Below are 23,273 nucleotides of genomic sequence, written 5' to 3'. Positions count from 1 at the left end.
GTGGGTGAACTTGAACGGGAATTTTTGAAGGTGTTGCTGCCAACAGGAAGAAACCACCAGGCAAAACAAAACACTCAGAAAATCCCATTGCAGGAGGCCAAAGAACAACTGTAGCTATTTCCACATCTGCAGATTAATAGAAGTTTTTCTTATGATTCCCCTTGGCATCTGGGTTTTCATTGGTTGTTTGTTCAGAGGTGGCTTGGTGTTGTGCAGGTTGGATGGTTTGTTTGGTTTTAAAGTACCTTTTCTAGAACTCAAAAAGCAGCTGCTGGAATGGAGCTCCCTTTCCTGTGAAGCTCTGCAGAGTGTGCCTGCAGCCAGGGCAGCTCTCATACCACCAGCACAGGTCACACTGCCCAGCAAATCCCTGCACTTGGACAAATCTGGGTTCGGGAGGCCAAAAAGTGATTGCTGCAAGCTTCCCATCTGAAGACTATCAAGCTGCTTTATTATGATTTCAGGTTTACTTTATTTTACTGTCTTTAAAAGAACCAAGTCTCATTTGTCACATTATAAATACATTAAAGTCTCTGGGAAACAGCTCATTACCAAAATAAAAAAGATATCAAAAAGCAATCAGAAGCTATTTGTACAGCATCTTCCCCTGGAAATTCTGTGCTCTTAATTGCTGTGTTACACTGATCATTTTTCTTCATCAGCAGGGATGGAAACAAGAGTCCCATTTGTACTCAAGAGCAAAGTTGATCCCAATGTCTAAAACCAGCTACAGGCTCTGACACACCAACTGATCAGAGCTGTTTAATTTTCTCATTTTCCATTGAAAGAGGAAGCTGAAAATCATGGTTATTTGTCACTGCCTGGACTTAGAGTGTCTCTCCAGGAATGCTTTCCCTCTAAACATTTTGGTTTGTAAATAGACATGTTCCGACTGCAGTTGTTTGCACCGCAGTAAAATAAATGAATGCTTCAGTGCATCATCGTCTGCTGCACCAAAAAACCTCACTGAAAATATAAACAGATCCATACACACCCATCGGGCCATTGATACCTCTGTCAGCAAACACCTGAGGCAGAGATATTACTGGAGAAGGCTCACATTTTAGATTCGGTTGTTACCTCAGCAAGAACTTCTAAGCCCAGCCTAAAGGGGATTTTAACAGAAGACTTTTCTCAAAAATGCACTGTTCCAACATACTAAGTTGAAAAATACAGTGGCAGATGGTTGAGCATTATCTGTCCCCAAATCTCGCTCATCACTAACTCTGCTGGGTTTTTGCCACTCCTGTTAAAGACATCCTCAAGCTACAACCCACTGCACAATTTTGTTTGGCCAACTGCACTCAAAGAGACTCCCTGAGAACACCACGGACTCACTGCTGCTCTAAGGGCTCCCCAAACCTTCCCCAAAGGCCACAGCAGCTACTTCTTGAAGATTTTTGGGTAAGAGAGAGAGGAATTCATTCACCCCAAAGTGTTTCTGTTACTATTTCTCGGCTCTTTTCCCATTAGAGTTACTGAGGGAATCTGGGACAGGCTCTGAAGTAGATGGTGGTGTAGGTGGTGACTGATTTCAGGAGAACCAGCTGGAGCTTTGGGTTTGGGTGAACTGGTGGAGCAGAGATGACATGAACTTGCATGGTCTCAGCACTGTTTCCTCTTTAGCTGAATATTTAACAATAGAAAGTAGGAACCAGCCCAGGCAAGCCAGGGCAGCTTTTGAGGAACACAGCTCTGAACTGCACACTCAACCTTGGAGCAGGCAAAGAAACCTCAGCTTTCCTGCTAAACCCAGAAATCCATGTGGTGCTAGGCATGAGATAGTTTTTTCCCTTGGAAACTCAGAAAGTAATTACTTTTACAGTGTCTTCTGTCTCCTTGGGACAGATTGTGAAGCCTTTTAGCTGTCTGTTTTTTGGGCTGGTCCACATCTCTGTTTGGTGAAAAGGCCAGAGGCAGCAGCTCCTTAAATTCCTGGCCCTGCCCACTGTGCTATGGACAGAACAATCTGAGGGGATCTGACAAATCCAGTCAGGGAGAGCAGAGTTTCACCATCCCCTACTTTCCAGAGCAATGACCTTGAACTCAGGGAGCACTCACATCCCTGACATCAGGAGGGTGGTGATGGCCCTGGCACAAGGTGGAATTCCCAGAGCAGCTGTGGCTGCCCCTGGATCCCTGGCAGTGCCCAAGGCCAGGTTGGACACTGGGGCTGGGAGCAGCCTGGGACAGTGGGAGGTGTCCCTGCCATGGCAGGGGTGGAATGGGGTGGGATGGGATGGGATGGGATGGGATGGGATGGGATGGGATGGGATGGGATGGGATGGGATGGGATGGGATGGGATGGGATGGGATGGGATGTGCTTTGAAATCCCTTTTGACCCAAATCATCCTGTCACTGTCATCATCCAAATCATCTGATTCACTTGGATTTGGCAGGGATGGGTTGATGGTTGCACTCAATGACCTCAGAGTTCTTTTCCAACCTAAATGATTGTGCAGTTCTAAGCCAGGGACTGCTCTTCAGCTTTGCCATGCTATGCCCTGGCTTTTCACTACAATTACATTCCCTGCAAATGTGTTTAGACTTTCCCACCTTTTGTTACATCGAGAAGTTAAACATTTCCCTCCCCTTAAGAGAAAATTACTCAGGAGTTTCTCTGGAAGTGCTCAGAATTTTTGCACCTATAACTATTTTCTACACGACACACAATTTTAACAATTAAATCCTTTTTCCAAAGAAGACTCTGTGGTGTTTATATTAATAACACAAATCCCTGCAAAAGCTATCAAGTATCTGCATTGATCCTGCTCCCCCCTGAGATGTTTTTCTGTTGAAGACATTACTGTCTCACAGGAAATCATTACCTTTCATCCAGACAGTACCTACCTCATATTTTTTGGTCACATTACTATCAAAAGCTAAACTCAAAATTATGCCTAAGCTGGGATGGTCATTGCCTGTTTGTACAGGCAAGGTACCCTATTCATGCACTGACCACACAGAGACATGCCCCTGGAAAATGCAAACGCGCTGGAAGTTCCTTATTTACTTTAAAAAGAAGCTAGAATAAAGGGCTCCTTCATTCAAGGGAAATGCCGAAGAAATCGGAGCATTGTGTGCTCCCTTCCTTTGGATTACCTGCTAACATCTCCATTTCATTCCGAAGGCTGCCGCGGGTTTGGGCAGTAAGGGATGAAATTCCCCCTTCCCAGCAGGAAAAGCAGCAGGGGTATCCAAGGACTGACCCAAGGGGCTGTGAGCACAGCTGGAACCTGCACAGCAGAGCAGCTTCACCTGCACTGACTGCTCTGCTTTCCCTCCTTACCTACAGCACTTTTTGGCAGGGGAGAGGTGAATAAAATACTGAGAGCAGAATGCAGCTCCCTATCCATGGCAGCATCACAGTCTGTAACCTGCTCAGTGGTTTCCTACACAGAACCAAGGTGAGAGCGAGGGGACACTCTGAAAACTAGACTGAGTTGTGATCCACTGATTTGGTGGATCATAAATGTGTCAAAAAATAAATATTCCTTCATTCATTCATTCATGTAAATGTTATGTATTTTGTCATATATACTTAGAAACACAGAATTGGAAGGAACCTCAGTGCTTATCCCATCCCACCCCTGCCATGGCAGGGACACCTCCCACTGTCCCAGGCTGCTCCCAGCCCCAATGTCCAACCTGGCCTTGGGCACTGCCAGGGATCCAGGGGCAGCCACAGCTGCTCTGGGAATTCCACCCTGTGCCAGGGCCTCACTTCCTTCTGAGTAAAGAATTTCTTTTTACCATCCAATCTAAACCCATCTTTTTTCAGTTTCAAGACATCTTGTGTCTTTGAGCAGTTTCTAGAGCTGAGGGGCAGAGTCATCATTGCTCACCAGAAGACAGAATTAAAATGATTCCAGGTGAGGCACAGAATTAGCAGCAAGGCCAACAGCAAATCTTTACTCTTAAATCTGTTCTCATGTAATTTACATATGAGAAAGGCTGAGTGGGAACAAGCAGTGAAATGTAAGGTGGGATTCTGTGTTCGCTTTTTAGTATTTCCACTCATGTTCACCATCCTTTGATAGAACTGGGCTGCAGGAGAGCTGCTCTTCCCTACAACATCCCAACTCCCCTCAAGCCCTGAGCTGCAGCACACAACCAGCAAGCGACAAAACCTTTGAGATAAATCACTTCAATACCAACACCAGCAACCGACTTGTAATTCAAAACACTTCATCATGTAACAGAAGTCAGACTGTAAGCTTTTGCCAGGTCTTGAGGTCCAAAGCTGCCTGAGGACAGATAAAGAGAATAAACCACACTCTTTAAAGGTCTCCACTAGAGAAGCAACACTGCACATTACTGCCCACCTTCATTAAGTACTAAAACAAAGACTTTCTGGCACCTTGCTGTCCCTGCAAATCTGTTCCATCAGTGAAATCTCTCCCTAAAGCACTGGTGTTCTCTGCTGGAATACATTCTTCCATTTTTTCCTATCTATACAAGTGAGCCAGAGGAGCAGGTTCTCATTTCTCAGCTTGAGAATCACCTCTATAACGAAAAAAAATATCGATTTCTGCTAAACAGAAAACTAGCAAAACTCATAAATCCCTGCCATTGCAGTTTCTAGGAGACAGAACAGGAACTGGAAATTAAAAATTTCTTATAAAGATCACAAGTCAACAACATTAATTATTGTAGTGCAACATCAGTAGCTCATTAAGAGAAACACTTGTTCTCATCCAGGACACGTTTAGCGTCCCTTGTATCAATCACGAGGAAACAAAGAGAAAACCCCAAATGGCTCCCAATTCCCCCCTGGTTTAGCCCTCCCTCCCCTCTCTCCTGTTCATTTGGGCCTCTTCCATCTCCTTTCTTTGCCCTTTAGGGCAGACACCAGACTCATCTGTAGGGCTTGCAGGTGGAAGTCAGAGATTCTGAATCCTCCCAGGAGTGGGGAGCCACATCCCAGTGCTGGCTGAGACGCAGTGCAGGGGAGCCAAAGGCAGCCTGGGTGGGGGCACAGGGAATTTCTGTCCTCCTGGCAAGCGGAGGCACACAGAGGTGGGATGCTGCATGTCAGATGTTTTGCCCAGGGCTCCAGTGAGTCATTCCAAAGCCGGAGGTTGGACTGCGAGCCCCGGGCCCTTGTTCTCTGCTCTAATCAATTAACCACTTCTCCTCTCCAGGATTTATTTGGTCTCTCTTGGCCGATGACTCAGCTGCTGTGTAAGGAGGGCATTATATCCTGCTCTGTCATGGGGGCTAATTCCTCCTTGACACTCCGGTGGCTACAACATGACCCAGTGCTACCGAGATAATCAGGCCGTTGTCTCAGCGTGTTAACTGAGACAAATGGCAGTAATGAGTCACATTTAGGTGTCTGCTTGAGTTTCCTCTTTGCTTTCTGCTCCCAGATTAATGCCTCCATTCCTCGGAGGTGACTGCTGATGTTCCTCCTCTCTGAGCGCTCTTGCTGAGAGCCTGCGTGTGCTATCTCACTTGCAAAATATTCTGCTTATTCAGATTTGCTATTTTCAGAGCCTTTGGGGAATTGTTTTTCCATGCCAAGTGGTTTTGAGGTTAAAAGCAGACGAGAAGAGCAGAACAAAAACAACAGCTCCTCTTCCGCCCCCACTCTTAACACGTGAATCTAAAATGTGAACCCACCATTTACAAGCTTTGCCATTTGGGATTCTGTTAAAATGATTTTATCAGCCAAACATTAGGCAGCTGTTAGCCAGTGGCACTCCTGCCTGAGCCAGGAACATCCACTTACACTGGATGGCCAGTAGATGACCAGAGGGCAAACAGAGTACGATCACAGTGGTACCTGAGTTGTCTACAGCACAGTCTGATATTTGGAATTTGCCAGGTTCATGTTTTCACCTTTGCAGGGGAATCAGCTCCTCGCAAGCAGCTGCCTGAAAAAACACCATCTAAATCACTTCTCCAGAGGGCAACCCCAGAGCTGACATCACAGGTAGTTAAAATTCAGCTAAAATCCTAAACCTGAATTATGTGACACTTCCTCACTAATGGATTGCTGAAACCTGGGATCCACTTTCCTTCCTCTCTCAATCGCAGCAGGCTGCAATCAAAGGATTTTTTGGGGCTCTTGGGCTGTGCCTTGGGCATCTCTCAGTGCTGGGGCTCAGCACAGACACCCAGAGCACCTCTGGGATTTTGTGCCACACACAGGACCAGCGCTCACCCTCTGCACCTGCATTCTCTGCAGACTCATTTAACTCCTTGCAAGCAGCCATGGGCTCCTGCCCGTTCTGAACCTGGATGTTGGATGGGGCTTGGAGCACCCTGGTCTGGTGGAAAATGTCCCTGCCCATGGCAGGGAATGAACAAGATGATCTTTAAGGCCCCTTCCAACCCAAACAATTTTATAATTCCCTAATTCTAAGTTTAAGACTGGGGCCTGACCCTGCTCCAGGCTAATATTCCCGCAGAGCCTTTTCCATGCCCCTCCAAGCCCCAGGCTTGTTGCCACCTCAGCAGGGCTGCTCAGCTCCTAGACAGAGGCCAATTCATACGCAGGTGGTTTAAGCAGTCACTTAAAACCAGCCATAAAGCCATGGAGACAGACTCTGCTTCTCTTCAGGCAGATCTATTTCTCTGTTTCACCAGGGGAGAGAAAGGAAATAGCCCTTCTAGAGACCCCTGCCATTTTTCTCTTTAAGGGCTCTATAATCCCACATATCATTTGAGCATTTTCAGCAAATGTGGCTGAGTTCAGCAGTGGCACATTTTCCCCTCAGAGGTCAACAAGTTCTCCCTAATCAAAATATTGTTTAGTGTTAAAAACAGAAGCTAAACATGATATTAAAACTTAAGGATTTTTAGCACAGTGAAAGGCTTTGAGAGAATGCCTCCTATTCAGTGGAAATTAAAATCTTCCCCAAGACATGCCCTGTGAATTAAGCCAAAGAATGCACAGAAGAAAAATATCCCACAGAGCTGCACTGTAACCATCCATGGTCATGCTCAGCATTAGTAAATTACTGCACATCCGACACAGCCTCGAGGGAATTCAGCAAAAGTTGTTTAAGGATTTAACAATAAGGCACAAATCTGTGTTTAGACAAAGCTCAAAGCCAGGCTCAGAGCTGTCAGTAGGGTGGAATTTATTCCCAAAGGCAGTAGCAGAGATGGCGAAAACCTGTTCCTTTTGGCAGCTTCTAAAAAATTACCACATTAACCTTTGCAAGATCACAAATGTCATCAGCCACTTCCGTGTCCCTACCAGCCACCTGCAGCTGGGGTTTCCATGGGGTCCCTCAAATGACAAGAGTCACACATAGGTGGGAAATTTGCTTTTATGGAATAGCTTCGAAGTGCCAGAGGGCAGGGCTGGATGGGATATTGGGCAGGAATTGTTCCCTGGCAGGGTGGGCAGGCCCTGGCACAGGGTGGAATTCCCAGAGCAGCTGTGGCTGCCCCTGGATCCCTGGCAGTGCCCAAGGCCAGGTTGGACACTGGGGCTGGGAGCAGCCTGGGACAGTGGGAGGTGTCCCTGCCCATGGCAGGGGTGGGATGAGATGATCTCTAAGGTCCCTCCCAGCCCAAACCATTCTGGGATTCTGGGATACAGGACAGGATCGGTGTGGAAGCTGCCACGGGTACAGCTGAGGAAGAGGAAGCAGCAGAGAGGAGCTGAGCACTCCTGCAGTTGGGTGTGAACAGGAGTTATCCTTGACTGCACATCAGGAGGGACCCCTTTTATACAACTCTATTCACTAGAATTGTAAAGAGAATGTTCAAAGCCATTTGTAATGACAAATCGTGGTCCCAAAATTCTTTAGGGAGGTGCTGCCCCTGCCCTCACTTCCATGAGGCAGAACCCCCCTGATTTGAGGAAAGTCAGCAGCTGCCTCCTGGGTGTCTCTTTGCTGGCCCCAAGCTCATGGTTTGTCATGCCTTTTATAATAGATTAAACCCCAGCCTCATTTGGATTTTGTTTCCAGCCTGGAAATACAACACAAAAACACAATACAATCACATTGGAAAACGTTCTGATGAAAAAACTTGTTTCTTGCTATGTAGTTGAACTGTCGCCAAAATATTTGGCTGCCACCGTAAAGAGAGGGGATTCCCCTCTACTCTGGGCTGGCTAAAATGGACACACAGCTTTATGGGTCCTTTCTAAATAAGGACACAGCAGGATGTTCAGCCTGAAACATGAAGAAAATACTTTCTTCCCGTCTCCATTGCAGTTTTCTGTAATTTCCATCTGACTGTTCCAGGCTGGTCCTCTCTCAGGACATAAATTCCCAAGGGAAGCTCTAAACATCCAGACATTGCAAACCAAATATCTTTGTAAGACTATTATTGAGCTGTTTTTACATAGCAGAGACTAACCCAGGCCTTTTACTGCCTCAACAACCCAACTCTTTCAGTTCTGTCCCTACAACCACACTTCTCTTGCTCTACAAAACTAAAAGGCTGAATTGTTTTAACACACCAATCTGAGCCTTATTGCAGCTGGGGAAGAGCAAACATCAGAAGAATTGAACTTGAACTTTATAAAGAGCAAGTTAAAGGTCACAGCTGCTATTTGACACCTGGAGTTTTATCAGGGGGGATGAGGGTAAGCCAGACACCCCCAAACCCTCTCCTTCCCTCAGCCATTCCCTCATGATGGGCTACAGCACACGGAGCAAGGAGGGCTTGGGTACAGAATATTCCAATTCAATTCCCAAAGTCTTGAGTGGAGATGAAAACCATCTCATTTCTATGTGTACAAGGGTTTTTCTTTATGAATTTGTGGCCAAGTGTGCTCATTGAAGACCTTTCCTTCTTGCTGCCAAACCAAACACAATTCCTGTTAATTGTTTGAAAAACAACCAAATTATGCATTATTCAGTTTTCACTGGATTTATCTGACCCTACACAACGGCTTTGGAAAAAAGAAACGGCTAAAACAAATTAAACCAAAGGATTCAAAGTGAAGAGATTAATCACAAGCTGGGCAGATGAAATAAGAGTTTGAAAGCCGAGACCAATATTATTTGGAGAAGTGAAGGAAAAGTCTAATCTGTCTTCTTTTAACTGCTGCCCACCCCTCTCTAACCTCCTTCCCTGCCCATCACAAATCTTCCTGTGACATTCCCAAGCACAGTTCTGAGATTTTCGTTGAACTTGGAATACTGCAAAACCTCTTCAAGGACCACTGAACATCCAAGCCAAGACCTACAGCTACAAGGAAGAGATTTTTTCTCTTAGAAGCCCTCCAGAACCCCTCCTCTGCCCCTTTTATTTTCTTTGTCTGTTTTCAATGCAGAAACGGTTTTCAAAAAACAAAGGGTTCCGTGAATGATTTAATAAATTCTGGATTAAGTATGATCTAAACTATGCCACAGACTTAATTTAAACAGCTGGAATATATATGTATATATATCTTTTCAATGGGCTCTAAGAGGAGAGGAAGGAATTTAGAAAGGGAAGAGAGAGTGTTTAAAGACAGCAAAGCTCTGCTGCAGTTTTCCAGAGCCTCCATGGGGAAATATATATTCTCTAGAGGAAGGTGAATGAATGGGAACTACACACAGAATAATTGTATGGTGTGTGGCAGGGGAGGTGGAGGAAAAGGTGTTGGGTAACAGTGACAGAAAGGGAAGAAAGGCTCCAGGGAAGGAGAGATCCCCGGGCAGACGCTGACCTTGGCTCTGCAGAGCAGATGCAGCAATCCCTGCCGGGAGAGCAGCGCTGGGCTTTGTAATTGGGCATTGCCCCAGGGTTCCACACACTGGGCTCTTTGTAGTCGGGTCTGTAATGGTCTTCCATTCTTCCCCGGGCTGGAAGGGATGCACAGGGCAGGGAAAGATGGGAGAAATATTTCGGAGGGCTGAGAGACAGAAGGGAATCGCAGCAAAACAGATTTCCCCATGGGCTGCAGCGCTGAAACACAGCAGAGGTTTGACGGAAAGCTGAATTGGGAGATTTCAACTGAAGGCAAGATAACATTTGCTTTTAGGGCTCAGCCTATTTACATTCCAGCTGCAGCTGTGAATGGGCCTGGATAACCCCTGCCCCAGAACCCCTCCATCTTCTGGGGCTGACAGGCTCAGCCTGTGCCAGGCAGGAAGTTAAAGTGTCATTTATTTTCTGCCCCCTGTCACCTTTGTCCCCAGAGAGGCTAGGCTGAGTGCAGGTAACCATTCTGTCAAGCTCTCCGAAGAAATGCTTTATCTTTCCCAGAACTTGAAAGCCAAATTTCCCAAAATACAGCTGTACTTCTACACTGGCTCAATTCTTTGCATTTTTAATCCGAGATCTTATTTCAGTGAAATTGGATGGTAACAGAAGCCTGAGGTCTCTGCTATGGGTGCTCACCTTTAAGGAGAGGTTGATAAAATGGATAATCCTGCTGCAGACTGCTGGGAGTTTGTTCAGGAAACCACACTCATACCTTGCTGTGTTTAGGCTTTTCAGCTGTTCACATCCCATTATTTTCATCCTTGGTAATTTCTGTGAGACATTTTGATAACACATGGACTCTGTTTCTGGCTCCCTTCAAGGGACCTGTGCTCTCTGCTGCCTTCTCCCAAACCATCATCTTAAGAAAAGCATTCAGAACAACCCGAAGAAGAAAATGTGGAAATAGAAGCATGGTTTCCATACCCATCAGCAATAAATCACCATCAAACCTTGGAGCTGTTGGACTTAAGGATACACCAAAATTCCTGGAGGAGTTGATCTGGTACTGGTGGCTTCTCACGAGACAATTTGTACCATCGGGTACCTACAGCAAAATTTCATGGTCTGAGTAAAGACACACCTACTAAAGCTGGAGTCTGGAGTCAGGTCCTGTCATGCCAAGTCCCAAATTCTTACAGAAATTCCTTCTTGGACTTTCTCCTGTTTGGAAACCACCCGCCTTTCATTATTCTTTCCTTTCTGAGAGAAAAAAAACAGCAAACTGTGTTCCTAGGGAACATTGAAAACTTAATCCTAAGGATCCCAACATTTAGTGAACTTCACCAAACAACACTAGCTGAGGGAGAAACACAACTTCCTTCTTGGACTTCCTAAAGTTTGTACTCCTTTTGTATTTGTCCACAGGCAGCTCAAGGGAAAGCAAACACACAAATTCTTGGGGGTCCAAGAGCCTTCTCTGCCCAGGCTCCTGTTTGAAGTGGTCACTGCATCCCTCCTGAAATACCTCCACCTTCACCTGCTCAGCAGATCTTCCACTTGGAAATCTTCCCTGCTCCAGCAGAAAGAGACAGTGTCCTTCTGCTTTAATGTTACAGCTCCATCGTCAGAGCACCTGCCTGGAGTGCCAGAGGTTTGAAACTATTCAGGGAAGAGGAAACTGAGCCAGAATCTCACATATGACTGAACATCCCAGCTTCTAAAAAAAGGTAGGAATACCATCCTTATAATTTTGTTTTGCTTTACTTGTACCAAACCACTGCAATTACTTGCAGTAAAATAAATTTTTAAAGGACGGTTTAATGACAGAGATAAATGGAAAATACTGAAAACATAACTTGATTCAAATGGGTCTCTAAATACAGGCAAAGAATAAATAGCAAAATACTTGTGCAGACAGTTCTTATAATTAATCCATCTTGCTCCTGATTGAAGTGTCTTGGATTTTTCTTCTACTTCCAACCCAGTTTCTTTCTCCACACCCCTCTCCCAGCTCCCTCCTGGTGTTCCCTCATTCTTCCAGTCTCCTCCAGGGAGCTGGGCCAGGCCCTTGCAGCTGAAAATGCTGTGTTATACCCTGCAATGATGCAGTTTGCTGTCCTGGAACAACCCAGGGCACCCTCATGGATCTGCTGGACTCAAGCACAGCCTTGACCTCCTGATTTCTTGAAGCACTGCAGAATTTGAGCAGCAGGAACCTCCCACCTCACTGCACAGCTCAGTATTTTATTTACAGGGACTGATGTCAGCTCGAACATGTGGCAATTGGAAAGACAACATTTGTACTCTGGGAACAGCAAAAGCTGTTTCATTTGCTTTGAAATGAGATCTCCAAGCTGGCCTCAGCCTCGTTTGACACAAAAAGCATTTTTCCTAGCTTCCATTTCACCAGTGGAGATCAGGCTCTGTCAAACTGTCTAAAACCTGTCCTTAGGCCCATTTTAGGTGCAAATCCCAAGACTTTGCAACAAGTGGATCACAAAGGGGTCCAGCAGGGTTAGACACGACACGAGGATGGGACAGCACTGCAGCTCCGCAGTGGGAATGTTGTGAAACGTTTGGAATTCCCGAGCAGGGATCAGCTGCACCTTTGCCCATAGTCAGAGTCACGACGTCAGGGGCTTCTGACTCTTCCCACCATGCTTGGTGCACCCACCAAGGAGTCCAAGCTCCCTCCACTCTCCGAGTTCTGGCTTCCCAGCAGCCTGTGGAAAAGTCTGTGAAAAAACCTGGAGGTGGCACTCAGTGCCACGGTTTAGCTGATGAGGAGGGGTTGGGTCATAGGTTGGACTTGATGATCTCAGATTTTCCAGCCTGGTTCATTCTGCGGTTCTGTGGAGGGACACAAACAAGTCCAGAGGTCCTTGGGTGTATCCCATGCGAAGTGTGGATGCTGCTCAGCTCTGAGAGCTACAATGGACACAAGGACAGCTCTACCAGGGGATAAATCCTTTCTACATTTTGTCCCATACTTAACAAAAAAATATTTCTGCAAGCTCTGGCCTGAAAAGGCTTTTAATTCCAAGTTTCCTGTGAAATATTGAAAGAGCATTGCCACAGCCAATTCTCCCATTTTGTAAAAATAAATCTCAGTAAGAAATCCACATGGACTCTATTTCTTCCTGGGCCATTTTTCTCCTACTGGGAGCTAAAACAGATTTCTGAAATTCACCCAGCAGGAAACATTCTGTGATGTCTCTGCTCTAGCACAGCACCATCACATCACAAACCCCACAGTCCTCACTAATTTTGTTCTACCCAAGTTTATTCATAGAACATCTTATTTTCATCAAGGAAATCCTTGAGAGCAGCTCAGCATTGGGAAATTCATTGTGAGACTATTCCCCTCAATAAACTGGTTTTAATGTCCAGGACAGAGTAGTATTTTAGGGTTTGTTTGTTGTTTTTTTTTGTTGTTGTTGTTTTGTTTTTTTGTTGTTTTGTTTTGTTTTTTATTTTTGGTTTGTTTTTTTTTTTTTTTACCATCAATGGCAATGCAATTCTTCATCAGCCTGCACTTTAAACTGGGTCTGTGAAGTGATCTGCAATTAACTGACCTAATATATGTACCAGGGCTAAATCCATACTGCTCCTCTTTGTGATTCCCCTCCCCACACACATCCCTGCTTTGTTTTCCTGACCTAGTTTGGGAAATCCCTGCCACCAAAAAGTTGTTCAGTACCAGCAAGGAAAAATTTAGCAGATTGGCAACGTGTGGAGCAGGAAAGTGACTTTATCATGGGCTTTCCTCTGAGAGGAATCTTAGCAGCAAATCATTAAATTATCCTGAAATTTTGAGATACTTTGAGAGGTTTGGATGTATAATTTGTGGGCACACAAAATAAGTAATTACTTATTCCTCATTAATAAAGCAAGGAATAACATTGAGCAGTTGTTCTTTGACTATTCAGCAGGAGCATTTTTAGAAATGCAACAATTACTCAAAGCTCAGAGTGCTAAATGCTCACAGTTTTTCCTTAAATAAGGTTTGTTTTCCTGAGCTGAAGTCTTCCAATTAAAATTTTAGATTTTAAGTTCAATTTAAAAACAGTGGTTCTTCCTAGAGAATTTCATCAGGGCTTTTGAATCATGTGAGAAAAAAAGCTTAGGTAGAAAAATATCTGAGCAGTGCCAGTAACAATCTGTCAGTAGAAAATACCACACCTGCCATCCACAGCACTGTGGACCATGGTCTTGTTCCTGCTTGGAGAAGAAGTCACTCTGAGAGGTCCAGCAGCAATGGATGCTCAAAAATCAAACAAACCCAACCCCCCCAAAACCACAGGAAGTGAACAATCCCGGTTTTGGATGGATAATAAACCTACAGCAGCACTTGTGTTGATGGTGCACAGATATCTCTGAAGCCCCTTTTTGCCTTTATCAGGAGGTTTTATAAACAGCTGCTCATAGTTGACCACCCATCCCATCCCAAGAATAAATTTGTTAGGGATTAACATTGAAAAATTTGTTCGTTGTTTTATTTCCTAATTCAAAAGGAAAAGAAAAAAGATCATAAGAAGTCAAGAGAACTTCTCCCAGCCACCTCATTATGGACTGAAGACAGGGCTGGATTTTGACTGCACCACTTATTCTTTACTTGATTTCATGTGAAGTCAAGTGAAATAAAGCTGAGAACACCCAATCCTGTTACCCTGTATCACAATAAATGAATATACTCCCTACAGCACTGGCTGAGCAACAGCTTTGAAATCAGAAGGCAGGAACTTTGCTGCGAAGAAATGGGAAAAAACATAAATAATCACCCAGGACAAGTCAAGTTTGGGAGTCTGCTTTGATTTTAGAAGACACCATGCAACTATTGCTTCAGCTCTCTGGAAAGCAGAGCAGGAGGACGTGAGGAGAAGCTCTGATTTCAGCTCCCTCCCAGCAGCCAGGGGTTTAAGGAGAAACATTCCCTTGGCCCAGCTTGTCCTGGGGCCGAACCTCATTAGCGTGTGGCAGCACAGAGAGGAGCAGAGGTGACTTCAGAAATGGCCCAGTGTGAAGAACCAGAGCAAATCAGCACAGCCAGGGCAGGACAGATGCCACAGCTGTCCCTTAGCTCTTGTCCCTGCCTGGGGGTGGCAGGAGGAGAACAGGGGGTGCGTGGCACAGCCACAGCTTCACACGGAGCCGCAGGGGGAGATCAGCTCATCCTGCAGTGACAGACAGAGCCTGGCCCGTGTTTGCTCCCAAACATCACCTTTCCCAGGGCACAGAGCACTGACGCCCTGGCAGCAAGTGTCACTTACCAAACGGAGCCTTCTGGCTTCTGTCATTCCTTCCCTGGAATGACAAGCAGCTGCAGGGGAGCAGCACAATGACCCATTGAGGAGGGAGAGGAGAAAGCTTTTTGCCACAAGGCAGTGTGGCAGGTCTTTCTGAGGCTGAAGGAAAGGAAATTAGAGGTCCCGGATAATCCATTCCCCTCACGTCGCTGTAATGGAAAAAGGATTTCCGCAGCTTTTCCATGGAATTTCACATTCCCCCTTTACTTTAACCATATGGAATTCCAGTGCAGTCCCTGAGTGTGAACATTGTGTGAAATAATTGCAGCACTGGAGAACTTCTGCCGCATAATGGCTTCACAGGTTTTTTGGCATTTCAAGTCCGTCTTATTCAATTTAATGTTTTTTGTTACCAAAAAGCTGAACAGCCAGGTCAAACTTGGAGTAGAAGGAATTAAGAACACCTGCCTGTTCTTGTGATAGGGAAATAAATATTCCTAATCTGATCATGACTATTTTGATAAAGGCACTGACACAAAAAAACCCCAACCCAAAAAATAAACCTGTTTCAGCATTCCAGACTGGATCTTTTGGAGTAAACATCCAAAATAAAGTTGTACATTGAGGTGAAAAAAAAAAACAAAACCCAAAAACAACAAAACAGACAAAAGCCAATTTCACCTCAAAAATCCCTGCTGTGATTAATGTTTGCAAAAAGTATCATAAAGGGAAAAGTTGTCCTGAAATGGGAGGATATTACTCATGGTTGGAAAGGCAGTTGTCCTGAGATGAAAACACTTCAAAAGAAGAAGAGGTGCTAAATTATGAGTGAAGGAAAACTAAGGAATAAGTGGCTTATGGCATGCTGAAAGCGTTTGATATCTGCCAGGCACAACAGGTGTGTGTGGGAAGAACGATGTGTTCCCTTAGATATGAAGGAGAAGAGGAACAAAAGGAAGAAAAGGACAGAAAACATGGAGCTAGTGGCTTTCACTGTTTGCTGCAGAAGCAGCAGCAAGCTGAAGTGACAGATCCCTCTCAAGAACTTTTAAACGCATTGGAAGTGACTCCATTCCCAGCAGCTCAAAGTCTGAGCAGACAAGGCACACAAAGGAGGGGGTGGAAAGGGGAATAATTATCCAGAATTCGTGATGGGAACAAAGGGACTAAGTTACTTGTCACACAATACCTCGTGTTTCAAACACCTCATCTCACAGGCTGAGCAATAAAGACCACCCTTTCTCCTGACAGGGTATTTTTAACTGCACTCCATTCACAGGGAAGGAAGGCTCTGTCACTGAGAAGTATTAATCCTACTAATTAAGTGGAGTGCTTGAAAAGCAGTCAAGAAAACAAGTGAAGGAGTGAAAGGAGCTGATCCCATCAGAAATAAACACTAGAACTTCTTCCTAGATATGACACTGCCATCAGGCAGAGCCTCCAGGGAGGGCAGTGCTGGAGACAGACCCCTGTTTCTTGAGGGTCATTAGAAGTCTGAGGAGCATTTTAATTTTAAGGGTATAAAAGCACCAGGGAGCCCCTCTGGAGAAAGGCACAGCAAGCGGGAGGTCTGAATGGAACCCTTCAGCTCCTGCTGCCTGAAGTCATTTCAGGCTCTTTTCTTGGCTCGGTATTGACAGGAGAAACAACCAGAATGGAAAACTCACCTTGAAATAAGAATTGAAATGCAATACATGGAAAAATCTGCAAACATTTTGTAAATGCTTCACCCTTTGCATCTGCATCCCAACCCATAAATGAAGAGCATGGAAACCACCAGGTCCACGGAATGGTTGGACAGCTGATGGCAGAAGCAGCAGTGGCATTCAGATACTTTAAAACTCCTTTGTCAGTGCCTTGCAGATCAGCAGCTGTGTCGGCACATCACAAATCAGAACTACGATTTCCCCAGCTGGAATGGGAATAAACATTTCCAAAAAGTGTTCTATTGATGGTCTTTGGGACTCTTGCTCTACAGCTCCAAAGCACTTGGGATTGCCTCCTTAGTAATAAATAATCATGGTACCTATGGTAGCAATAATTTGGGTCTAATTCTTCCAGTTAAGTAAATGAAGTTCAGATCCTTGAGTCGCATTTTTAGTCTTCATTGTGTAGTTATCAGACTTCCTGCTCTCATATTTTGGGTTTTTGTCCTCCAGCTTTTCAAGCTTGGTTCAAACCTTACTTTTTACATTTTTCCTTTTACTTCTCAGTGTCTGCAGGAGCTTTTCCCCAGCTCTTGGGTTCTGCCATTGAAGATGGCTCAATCGCTACCACTCCAAATCTGGATTTTTTATTTTACCAGTTCCATTTATCTCTTTATCTCTCTACCTCCTTTTGTTCCCCCTTATGATGCATATCCTGATATCTTTAGCATTGACTGTAAATAAATTCCTGTCCTTTCCCATACTCAAATCTGACCTCCATAACCTCGAGTTCATTCCCCACTTCCCTTCAAATATCTATCTCTTCTTTAAAAACCAGTTCAGACTCACTTTTGCTTCTTGTATTATATCCCAAGTGGCTGAGAAAATGGAATTGCTCAGAAACTTTTCTTCAGAGGGCATAAAAGCCTTTAAGTCCTCCATTCCCCAGTTCAAACAATGGAATAAGGAAAGCCCTGTTGCCTCAGCACTGTAAAGGCAGCAATTCACAAAATTACAGCAGGGTATGAAGGTCAGTAATGCAGCCAGTCCTCCTCAGCTGGAATTCCTGACACACAGGAGTCATTGTCCATCAGAAATGAGCAAAAGAGAATTTCTGAGGATTTCTTCCTCTCTCTGGATAAACAAGGTCAGACACGACATCCAAGAAAACCCCTATGTCAGCAAAACAAAAAGGGATTGTGTTCTTCCAGGACAAATATGGTCAAAAGGAAAGGAGGAAAAGGCCTTTGGACCATGTGAAGAGAGAGTTGTCAAAGGCAACTTTTATTTCATTGTGATGCTATTTCAGCACAACTCTATCCCTGGCATTTCTAGAGGAAAAAAAAAAATTGAAAAGGCTAATAATTGCTAAAGAACTGAAGTTAAACAAACAAAATAGTGATCCACATTCCCAGAAAGGGATTTCAGTAAACTTTTTATTTGATCCTCTGAACTTTTGGAGTGAGAAAAAGTAGGAAAAAAGTCTTCAATTAACACATTCTGGACTTTTGAGTCTAGTGGTCCAAAGGTGCAGAATATATTTAACTACAATAATTCATTTAACCTCAAAGACTTGGTTTCATCAGTGCCTCATAAGATTTTTCTTTCATAATGTGTGGCTTTATATTTGAAACTCTATTATAAAATGAAGTCTTAAAGCATTGTTTGGAAAGTAACAACTCTTTTCTAAAACAGACCTTCCCTGAATCGTGTTGGTTCTCCCATCTGAACAGATAATATGGGAAAGATTCTGTGCTCATTCAAACAAATCAGCATCGGAATGAGGAGTTGAGATTATAAAAAATTTATATTTTCCATACACTCAAATAAAAATCTGTAGCTGAAAAACAGTGTCACACCATTGAAAAACTCCACAGCCTTCAATTGCTGGTATTTAGGTTGGATTATTTTTGTATTATCTTTAAATGCTGTTAGAAAAACCTTTGGGAGATGTGGGCTGAATTTCTGGTTTTCTTATAGAAAGTCAATTTAATCATCAAGGCAGAAAAAGATCAAATTAGAGTACAGCATTAGCAAAAATTTAAATATCATCTTTCTAGCATAACCCCATTTCAGAAAGCAGTGCTGCTCTCCTCCCAGGAGGGCTGATATTTAAATATTTATAGGATCAAATGCTAACGACAGAAGATTTCTCAACCTTCTTTCCTCGACAAAAAGTGACACAGTTCTAGAATGTCTCTCCCAGTACTTTAATTGTGCTTCCTTTTAAGTGACAATAATCAGAGATTTCTCTTGTCTTGCCTTTAGTGAAGCTCAGCAGACTCAGCTCCATCAGATCATGGCAGGGGCCTTGTCCACACCCTCAGTGTGGGTTCAGTCCAGAGCTGGATGAGGGATTTTACAATAAAATATATCAATGAATCAACAGCTTTCTAGTAGCTCTTTATATCAGCTCCAACTGCTCCTTTGGATCACATTCTCACTGACATCAACTTCACATCTCAGCTAATCTTGGAGCATCCTGCCACTTAAGCTGCTTTCACGCTGGTTTAACACAAATCTGAACAACCTGGGATTGCTAAAACTTCAAATGGGAGCTCAAGGTTGCTGTGGGTACATCAACTACTAAAGAAATTCTTTACTTATCAAGCACTGGAAGGTTAATTTAAAGACAAAATTATGTTTTAGGAGCTCATCTTCACAGAATCATGGAATGGTTTAGGCTGGAAGGGAGCTTAAAATTCACTCCTTGCTATGGGCAGGGACACCTTCCACTGCCCCAGGGTGTTCCAAACCTCATCCAGCCTGGCCTTGGACACTGCCAGGGATGGGACCAAAGAAGTTGCTTCTGTGTTTTCTCTGAGGAAAACACAGCCTCATCCTAAAGTTGAGACTGAAGTGCTGCACATATTCAGCAGGTAAACCACAGCAGATGTTGAGCCTGCAATTCTTCTGGGCTGGAAAAACTTGGGATTATCACTCCAGGAAAAGCCAGTTCACCACACAGGGGAGTTGTTGCTGTTCAAGGTGGTTGTATCCAGTGAACTGGCAGGGTTTGGTGTCTCAGGGCATCTTGGATCAACAGCTCCTCAGAAAATGAAGCTTTGCCTACATGACACAGTTGAGGTGGCACAACTTCCCCATGTATCGATGCATTAACCCTTTCCTTCCCCGTGGGAGAGGCATAAAAACAGTCATCTCCCTGCTGATGGCAATAAAACATAATCATAATGCAAGTTTCTCTTTAAAACAGTGATTTCACATAGTAATTTTGACTTTTCTCTGGTTGTGTCTGCAGGAATTAGGAATCTACTGCTACTCAAGTCCTCCTCTGATAGAGTTCTGTTATATATGGTCAAAAAGGCATCAAATATTTGCAAGAAGCACCGAACAGATTAAAATAAGCAGATTGAAATAAGGTAAAATGGATTAAAATAAGGTTAAACAGATTAAAATAAGGTAAAAACAACTCCTGGAGTGATTCTCCTTTCTGACCACAATTGATCCCTTCTTGCTTTCTCCACTGAGTTCTTCAGCAGCACTTCTAAGATTTCCCCCAAAGCAACAACCTGAGCTGAAACAGTTCTCAACCACTTTTTCACCACTCAAAGCAGCAAATTCAGCACCTAAATATTCCCAGGGTCCTGGGCTGGCATTCAGAGATGTTCCCAGAACACCTTATTCAACTGAGACCACTCCTGCCTGGGAGTTTTTATGGGTCAAGTCAGAGCTCTGGATAGAAAACTTGCTCCTTTATTCATCTTGAGCATTGTGGTCTTACAGGCTCTAGTATGTTCCTCATTAGAAGTGATATTTGAATTTCAGAGGGTAGTGGATGCTGCTGCTTTGTTTTCTGCTCTATTTTTATAGCCATTCCCACTCAGTTTTTAAAGTGATTTTAGTGTTTCATGTGTTTAAGCAGGTCAGGATGTATAGCAGAATTTATGAATGTAATTGCATATATAATTTCATCTTCTGAAAGAAAGTCACATATCCCTATCCACTGCTCATTCTAAGCACCAATATAATTTATTAATTATGAACAGAGGCAAAAGAACCAAACAGAATCTACCTGGCTGCATTATGGAGTAAATAATTGCTCCTCAACACCCTGCACACAAGATGAGCTTTTCCTCCTCCTGGCACACCTCAAAGGAGGCCTTTTATCATGAGACAGAAAATCAAAGGGTTTCAAATGATTAAAGGCAGGAACAAATCACAGTTCTTCCTCCTTCACTCCCCCCCTCCCCCAAAAAAAAAAATATTGTAAAGCACCTTGGGATTTGTCTGCATTAAAAGCTTGATACAAAATAATTGTTGTAAAAACACTTGACAGCATTTGTCAAATGCTGTCCTTTGAATAGGTGACATCTCTATTAAACCCCTCTCCATCAGGATTCCATTCAGCTTCACTAAATGGGAAGTGTCAGGCAGTCACAATATATTCCCAGCTGATGCAACTCAAAAAGAATCTAGTGCAAATTCCAGCAGGCTGATTCCAGCAAGCTTCAGATGCACTTTGAAAACATTTTCCTTAGAGCCTGGTTTTTTTATTTGCTGACAGATGCTTTCACAGACCTGCTAAGTTCTGAAGCTGGCAAAGAGTAATCATCCAGGCAGAGGCTGCACGGGCAGAAGCACCAGTGAATCAAACCCTGTATTTTGAATGAAACTTGAGCAATTTTGCCAATATCAACAGGTACCAGAGCATTGTTTCCTGGGGATTCATCTGCTTGTGTAAGCTGTCCCAGTTCTCCCTGGCAGGAAAGGAAAGCTGCTTTCAAATTTCACCTACATCAGCACCAGTAAGGAGCAACACCACAAAACCAGAATTAGTTCCAGTTTATATCAAGATTACGGAGGTTGAAGCCCTTGAAATTTCAATTTTCCAGTCAGTGAAATGAAGACAGCAAGTAATACTTGCCTACCTTAGGAGGGATTTGGGCTGGCACATTAACATTTGCTCAGCATTCACAAACTTTCAGCTCAAATAATTCACATATTCTAAATTTGCTTTGAGTTCATCCTGTGCCTAATGCCAGTGATCTCAATCACCTCGCACCAGAAGATGTTTGGTCAGCTTTTTTTTTTTTGCCTAGGACACACTATTTTCTGCTGCTGTGGCCAAATACAACACAGCCAGCTCCCACGGCACCCAGCCAGACCCAGGGCTTCTTACCTGGCAGCAAACCCCTAGTGCCAGCTCAGCGGCCTCAGTGCATCTCCCTACGTGAAAAGCAAGAAACCACAAGGAACTCGAGCTAAATTGCATTTCCCTTCCCACTTTCCAACCCATAGGAGTGAAGCATTTTTGCTTCAGGCTTTTTAATTAAAGTTTCTCTTCTACAACTGCACTGGGTTTGCCCTGGAACTGTTCGCTGGCTTGCAGGGCACCTGGAGAGCCAAGAGCTGGAGATTCCTGGAATACAGGAATGTGTCAGGCTGGACAGGGTGAGCAGGATGGCTGCTGCTGAGGCTGGGCTCAAAGCAGACACACAGAGGTTGGGCTGCATTCTCCCTTGTCCCTGTGCAGGATCACCAGGAGTGCAGGAAGGAACAGGAATCCAGAAGTCACCATTCAGTTTAAGAAACAAAAGTCACACAGGGATTTTATGTCACAAAACCTTATTAAAAATGTAATTTTCTTTGTAAAAACTGTAGTATTGATTTACCACCATTGACTGTTGTTGAAATCCCCCATCAGTGCTTCAGTTTACCTCTTCAAAATTCAACATGGGCTTTAGATTTTCCTGCATTTCTGTGCTGGACCAGAACCCCCCCAGTCACATTATTGAGCTGTTCCCTGCCCATGCCCTGGCTGGGTATGAATGAGATCCCAGTTCTGCATGGCAGAGTCACAGAATCCTGGCATGGGACAGGCTGCAAGGGACCACAGAAGGGCGTTTGGTCCCACATTCCTGCTCCAGAGCACTTGGCATGGGATTGTGTCCAGATGGTTCTGGAATAGAGGTTTGAAGAAGCTACAATAACAGGGGAGAGTTGATGGAAATTGAGTCTCCCTCTTGTTGGTTGCCAGCTTCATCCAACAGCCACATTTAATTTATTTTGCCACCAAATGGCAAAAGAAGCCCATTACAATTTTTTTTGAGAATTTTATGGAGAAAGTGACATGTGTTGGGGATTAAAATGAATGAAAGAGAACCAAAACCTCATAATTTTGGAACATCGTGTCCTGGAACACAAGAGAAAATTTGGACCTAAAAATCAAGATTCATTTTCACAGCAATTATTTCCCATTTGCTGCCAAAGAAGACAAAGAGAAAATAGGAGAGTTAATGAAAAATAAGCCAAAGCCCACAACTTCAGTACCAAACAGGGACATGGATGATACCTGAAAGTGAATTATAAACTTTTGGCTGCCTTGGTTTCCAGAAGAGACCACACATGAAGCAGCCACACAAAAGCTGGGACTGCAGTGCTGAAGGAAATGGATGCATTGGAAGAGTGAGGCATGAAGAAGGGCTGGAACTTTTTTACTGAGACAAAAATACTCTGCTGCTGGGTCTGATGAACCCCAAAATGTGGTGATATGTGGACTTCTATGCAATACCAGATAAATTGGGAAGCACATGAATGAGAATCAGCATATCGAACAACAGAATTATGACTGACTGATTATCAGAACTCTCCTTGTTTAATGGGAGGCCCTGACTGGTTCCTCAGGCTGCATTTCAGTCCAGGTGGTCACAATTTACCCAAAGCCACTGAGCAGTAGGATTTTACCACTAAATATTAAAAGGATTTATCTTCAGACCAAGTTGAAGTCCTTCCATTTCCAACCAAAATATTTTTACA

The sequence above is a fragment of the Cinclus cinclus genome, chromosome 19 (genome assembly GCF_963662255.1).
Source record: "Cinclus cinclus chromosome 19, bCinCin1.1, whole genome shotgun sequence".
In the NCBI taxonomy this organism is placed as follows: Eukaryota; Metazoa; Chordata; class Aves; order Passeriformes; family Cinclidae; genus Cinclus; species Cinclus cinclus.
This window is presented reverse-complemented; position numbering follows the sequence as displayed.